This window comes from Aythya fuligula, chromosome 7, assembly GCF_009819795.1.
Source record: "Aythya fuligula isolate bAytFul2 chromosome 7, bAytFul2.pri, whole genome shotgun sequence".
NCBI lineage: Eukaryota > Metazoa > Chordata > Aves > Anseriformes > Anatidae > Aythya > Aythya fuligula.
The window spans coordinates 27,651,280-27,657,768 of NC_045565.1; the positions used below are offsets into that span (position 1 = coordinate 27,651,280).

The window sequence follows — 6,489 nt, forward strand, 5'->3', positions numbered from 1 at the left end:
GAGTTCAGGATGGAAGTTAAACAGCCTGAGTTGTTATGGTTCAGCAAACAACATCTCTTTTGTTTGGTAGATCCTACAGTTTCTTAATAATTTTGGAACATAGAACAATAATGTCTCACAGCTAGGTGCCCATGGCTTGCTATAAGAGCCATCAACACAGGGGACTAAGTCCACAGACTCCAGCTTGCAAATCCTATGCCCTGCCAGAAGAGAGCTGAAACAGATACAGGTCTGGCTGCTACCAGAAGGTAAATAATACACAATGATCATTCAATTACATAATGTTCCTAGGTCTTTCTGAGTTCTTGTTTCCTACAAAGGGCAAGACCAGGAAGAGAACATGGTGACGCTTTTGAGTCTTGTAAGGTGAGAAATTAAGTGCTGGCCCTTGGGCATGATTCGAAAAAAAGTTAAGGAGGAGGCTTGCTGCTCTGTCGTGATTCAGGACCTTGGTCTGGTACAAGGATCTGTGTAGGCTTAGAGGAAGTCAGTGGAGAGAAGCTTAAAGGGGATATATTTGCACTCCCACCTTCCTCTGGAGCATACATGTTTGTCTGGTTAATGTCAATTAATGGTTATAAGCACTTGCCAGTCTGTAAATTTCATATGATTTTTACACTCCGGATTTTTCCTTTGATAGATCAGCTCAGTTCTTAAGCCTGCAGTTTTACGTGACAGTCTATGCTATATTTATTCTCCAGTTTTCACCATGGCTAATAGTTTCTTCTGCTTTTAGCCCTGAAGCCTCATTTGTAGTAGATGAATGCAATTAAACTTCTGTGTTTGGTTGGCAGGTGAAAAGATCCTTGTTCACAGAGTACAGTTAAACTTTAAAAGAGATTAGCAGTCCTCCAAAATAAAAGGCATTAATGAATTTGCTTTCATCAAAACTAACCAGTATTCCTTCAGAATAATACAGAACTTTCAGTCTTGCTTTTCCCTTGCAGCTTCTTCCTTTAAGTGACTTAAAAAGCAACTTCTGAGGGTGCTTTTATCCCTGTAAGTTGCTCAGAGGGAGTGCATTTCTGAAGAAGGAGTTGATGAGGTTCTAAATCTGTCCACCAGTCTTCTCTCCCACCCCAACTTCTTGAGAACAACCTAGCCCAGATTAGTGTCATCTTTCATTTCATTCATCATCTCAGTTCCCCTGGGAATTGGGACAGGCCTCTCCTGGCTGCAGAATGGGTGATGAGATATTTATTCAGTTAAATTATCTGAGGTGGAGTCTGGGGTTCAGATGATGAAGAGACAGAAAGCAGAATATGTGTATGTTCATGTGTGTGTCTGTGTGTGCAGATCACATAAAGACAGGTAAATGCTTCCTTGGGTCACAGAGCCAGAAGTTGGACATCTTTCTTCTGGTGGCATTGTACACGAGGAAACTTCATGATTTTTTATTTTCCCCTCAGTCCTTGTTTCCCCCATCATATTTCTTGATAGTCAGAAAAGGATCTTCTCTAATACTTCTAATTCCACTAAAGCAGTTTCTTCTCTCAGTGGTGGTTTAGATTTCTGTCTTGGCTTGCATTCAGGGAAAACAACCACATTATACTTTGGGGAACCAGACCTTGAGTTCTGAGAGCTGTCTCTGCTTGAGAAAGCATGGCAGCGGTGTTTGAAACAGAGGTAATCTCAGACTTCAGGAAATAAAGACACCTCAGAACACAATTTTAAAAATAAACTCTAATTCAGCCAGAAGTCCTTTTAAAATAATATCTGATCCGTGCTTTCTACAGAGAAAATGAGGGAAGTCCTTTGTTATGGCTCCACTTTAAATAAGTAGTTTTTCAGAGGGGATGTTGCCTCAGGGCTCATCTTCTTTACTATAATTTTACACCACTGTGGCACATTTCATTGCCCTATCATGACTTTAACTTTGCACATGGGAAGGTGTAAGAATCCATGTCAAACATGCTAACATGACCCTACAGATCCATGCTTATATCACAGAGTTTTCATTGATGTTAAATTCCTAAACAATTGTGGGTCTGGATCCATACAGCTAAGAAAGATTTTAGCTGTTGACTTCCAGCCTCCCCATTCTCACTTTCTTTTGTTAATCCAAGCAAGCAGATTACTGAAATGTTCAACGTACTATTTCAATCCCAATGAACCAGGGTCATATCAGCTTCTTGTAATGATTTACCACTGATCGGAGGCAGTGTTATTGTTCTGCAAGACAACCTCCTAAATTTTTATTTTTTTTTGGCCAGCAGTCAGAAATGCAGTCCTGAAATCAGCAACAACTGGGTGCAGCTGAGAGTTAAACTGGATTTAGGACCCAAATTTTGCTTGTGAGCAGGACACCTCAAAAAATTAAATCAAACCAAAGGTGACCTGTGCACCTCAAGCAAGGAGAATCAGCTCTGCTCCAGAGCTCACTGCTGTTTCGCTGGCTGTGAAATACAGAAACCCAAATTGCCGGCATCTCAGCCCACCGACAGACAGATCGCATGCCAGCAGCTGATGACTTGTGCTTTCTGATGTTAGGCTCGCTGCAGCCTGGAGTCCCTGCTGCTCTCCCTTCCTTCAAAAAGGACTCCTGCTGGGCTGGTGATGTTTGTTAGCTCACCAAAATCACAGAGCTCATCCTCGGCTGCACGAGGCCGCCGCTGAGAGGCTGCCTTCTGCTAGCGGAGTGCCACAGGGTATGTTGCAAGCTTTCCATATTAATGGCATAACATGAGGCTAAGCAGCAGGGGCTGCTGCCTGAGAACCTTTCAAGACACCAGCACTTTTACTTATTTATTTTTTACCTGTTTTTGTTGTAAGATCATCAGGGATGTATTCACAGGTCCCAGGAGACATAGCTTTGCTTTCTATTTTGAAGGAGGAGTTGGTACCTCCTGCTGCCTCCTCTGCCCCATACTGTGGTCACATCCCTGGGGGACAAGTTATTCCCTTCAGGCACCTTTTTTTTTTTTTTTTTTTTTTTCACTACCTGTGCATTAAACAGCTTCAGTGTGTCATTCTCCCTGCCCCTGGCAGAACTGAAATTTCACTGAGCTGAGACACTATTTCTCCCATCTTAGAGCTGAAGGGAAACCTGGAACCGAAGCAGTGGTTTATGGTTGGCATGGCACGTAAGGACAGAATTAGCACTAAGCCTAGTCTCCAAAGCAGAGGTATAAAGATATTTAAGAATACACCTAATATAGTTAGAATCGAGAGGGTAAGCCTATGATAAACCTGTCTTCATCTTGCTAAAGTGGAAGTAACCCTGAGAAATGTTTGCTCATGTGTATGTGTGTCTATTACTGGTGTAAATGTGCCCATCAAGTACTGGAGAGTTATACCTGTGCAAAGCAATTGGAAATGCTATACCGTCTCCCCACTGAGGTTTTTGGCTGGTTAAGCACTGCCTGTGGCAGTGGGTAGTAACAGAGGCCTTCTGAGGAAACATGCATTTCTATCAGCAATGCTGTGTTTGCAGAGTGTGCTGCCTAATTGTTTTCAACTCTGGGGTCAGACTGAACTGTTCTGTTCAGCCAGGCAAGAGAAACTGGTCACACTTGACTTGTGTATAGGGAAATTGGAGCAAAATAAAGGGAATGATGGAAATTAGAAATTGTCCCTCTTTCCTGAGCCATGGTCTCCCTTTGTGCAGTACCTAAGACTGGAGTGCATCAGTGTTGTTACACAGAGCTTTCATAGTGAAAAGACAGATGGATTGTTGTGGTGTCCCATCAAGAGCCAATCATGCTAATTACTGTACAAATAAGTAATTTAAAAACAGTCCTTGTGCCAGAGAGCTTATAGTTTTCTTTTGACAGAAGATGCAATACTTAGGCACGTGGAGGGGTGGGAGGGTTGAGAGCCTGCTACATTTCTATACTCTCTCTGTTTCAGCATTTCAATACCATGAGACTGAACTACTTTCCAGGCTTCTCTCTCTAGGTTTGAACCCTCATCTCGCTCTATTTTTTGGAATCACTGAATTCGAAGCCAAGATCCAAACACTGCTCAAGCACTTGACATTCAGAAGGGGGGAAATATTCACATTGATGTGATTTGAAATGACAGCAATTTAGAGTAGAGACTACAGTTGATGAGAAAGTGAAGATCCAGATTTCACAGAAGGAAAAGAGAACATCTAGTTACAAAATGTGGAATGCATTCAGTGAAGAAGACCTTGCTCTCACACGGTAAGTTTCAAGTAATTCTGCATTCAATACTGTTTTCCTCATGTAATGATCAATTGGAAAAGAGCTGTGCTAATCAGAAGATATGCTTTCTGGGAAGTGCGCCCGTTCTGTGCTTACAGGATACCTTCCACTGCAAGTACCAGACCTCAAAACAGCCCAGAGAAAAAACCTCTCTGATCCAAGCAATTTAAATTCAATGAATGTGATTTGGCTTGCAGTTAGTTCCCTAGGAAGTAATGAAAGAGGTAATTAAAGACTGGACAACTACCTTAAGTAAAACATTATTCATTAGAGCAAAAGCATTTTAGAGAAATTCCTTTCAGGCAGTGAAAGCGAGCTCCGTGCCTGTCTGTGCATCACTATGGCTGCCTGCTTCCAGAGCAGGGAATGAGGCATCTTTCTGAAGGTCCCACCACAGTCTGCTTGTCCCAGATGCCTGAGGAGGAGCAGACCTGAGTTAACATGTAGAAAAATCAGGGAGGTGGCACTCTCTCCTCTCCGCCAACATTACTCCCTGATTGCAAGTAGCAGTCCTCCCAGCTTTGCTCACCTTTTCTGCTATGCCATTCTGAAATACCTGCCCTAGACTTTCTTCTGTAAAAACAGTGGTAAAAAAGAAAAGGCTGAAATTGTGGTTTAGATATGATAGCTCTTGCCTGAAGGAAGTGGATTACCCTGGTTAAAAGATCTGTGGAGTGCTGGGAGGACAAAGAGGGTGGAAAAGGGTCATACAAGGAGAGCCTTTGAAAAGGGAATTTGATTAGCACCTTGCTTTTGAGAAAGCAAAAAATATTACCAACTTCAAGAAGAGTATGTCCCAGGCACTAATGGACAGTTCTCTAACGATAACAACAGAGCAGGTAGTAAATTGCTTCTCTGAATTGAAGTGGAACAACATTTGCTATTCAGTCAAGGAACTGTGCATTTTATAAGATCCTAAAAGCAGTTTCTCAGGAAAAAAATAACAATTCAAAATATCCAAAACCACTTTAAGTAAATTTACCAAGGTGGTGATAAATAGCAGCATAACTATATCTGTGCACACATCAGTGCACCCACCACTATGGTATTATTAAAATTTATGGGGGGTGTCTAACTACATCTCTCCATTGTGGGTTTGAACACGTCCTTGCTTACCCAACATTGTCCCTGAACAATGGGTTTCTAGTCTGAGTTGAGGTGAGCAGTACTCATACTAGCTTCATTTACAGCATACAGTTTTGACCCTTATGGCTGATTTCACACTGCATCCTGCTTTACCATTTTATAGCATGTGCTAACTAGAACAGTGACTTGGAACTGGGCTGTGTTTCACTCTGCCATGAATTATTATTTCTGTCCTTAACATGTGCTTTGTTATCCACACGTGAAGCTTTAGGGACCCATGAAACCTCACAAGAAGCAAACATCACTGTAGACCTTTGTGAAGAAGTCTATATAAATACCAGCTAAACCAGTGCAATCAGCCTCTGAGCCAATTTATTTATTTTTCCAGTCTTCCATTCTCAGTAGTTGATGGTGAATAATTTTTATTTGTAAATACCGATCCTTGGTTGAGATAAAATAACCTGACAGTGGAAAGTTCACGTTTGATGCCTCAGTTAACCACAGGAAAGAAAATACTTGCTGTATACCCTGTGGTATGAGAGAAGGGTTAACAACGCTCCCTTGCTGACAGAATACCTTAAAAGCTATTTTGTTGAGGTACTGATACTATACCCTAATCGATGTCATTGGGACTGCCAATGTGTGCAAGGACTACTGGGTCAGCACAGGCTTTGCAGGGAGGAATTGGTGTTAATGTCTTTTGTAGAATTTGCAGCTGTCGTTATTGCAGGTTCTTATAGCTCAAACCTTTGTGGGTGATTTTGGTTCCCCTGTCTCTACCTTGAGTTGAAGATGATTTCAGGAGTGACTGTGCCTTGGGAGGTAGTGGCCTGTCAACCACCATGCTGTGCTTTTAATTTCACCAAGAGGCATCATGAGTAACCAGAAAATAGATCAGGTAGGTTTTCAGTGTTGTAACTGTGGGACTGCTTCATCACTGCAAGACAGTGCAACCACGCAATGAAAACACTGTTAACATCCTCTAGCAGTTCTCCAGGTGCATCTTTTTCTTCAAGATAATAGGTTGTTAACACATTGACAAAGCATTATATGTGAAGACTGTGAAAAAGGGAGAAAAGACAAGAAAATTATTAATGTTTCAAATCCATTAAGTTATCGTGAAAATTGGTAACCTTTCCCAATTCTTTTGCCATTACTGCTGGCTGACTCCATCACTGCAATATTATTAAGAACATTTTTTAAGTGGGACAAATGTCAGCAAGAAATAATTCATGTA

The 6,489-nt window shown here is 41.6% G+C and overlaps 1 long non-coding RNA gene across 1 annotated transcript; it reads left to right on the plus strand.

Moving 5' to 3' along the window:
* Nucleotides 1–202: 202 nt before the first annotated feature.
* On the plus strand, nt 203–6,144 carry LOC116491102. Its single transcript, XR_004253456.1, has 3 exons — nt 203–248; nt 3,884–4,145; nt 6,039–6,144. It is a non-coding gene; the product is annotated as an uncharacterized LOC116491102 (long non-coding RNA).
* The last annotated feature ends 345 nt before the right edge of the window (nt 6,145–6,489 follow it).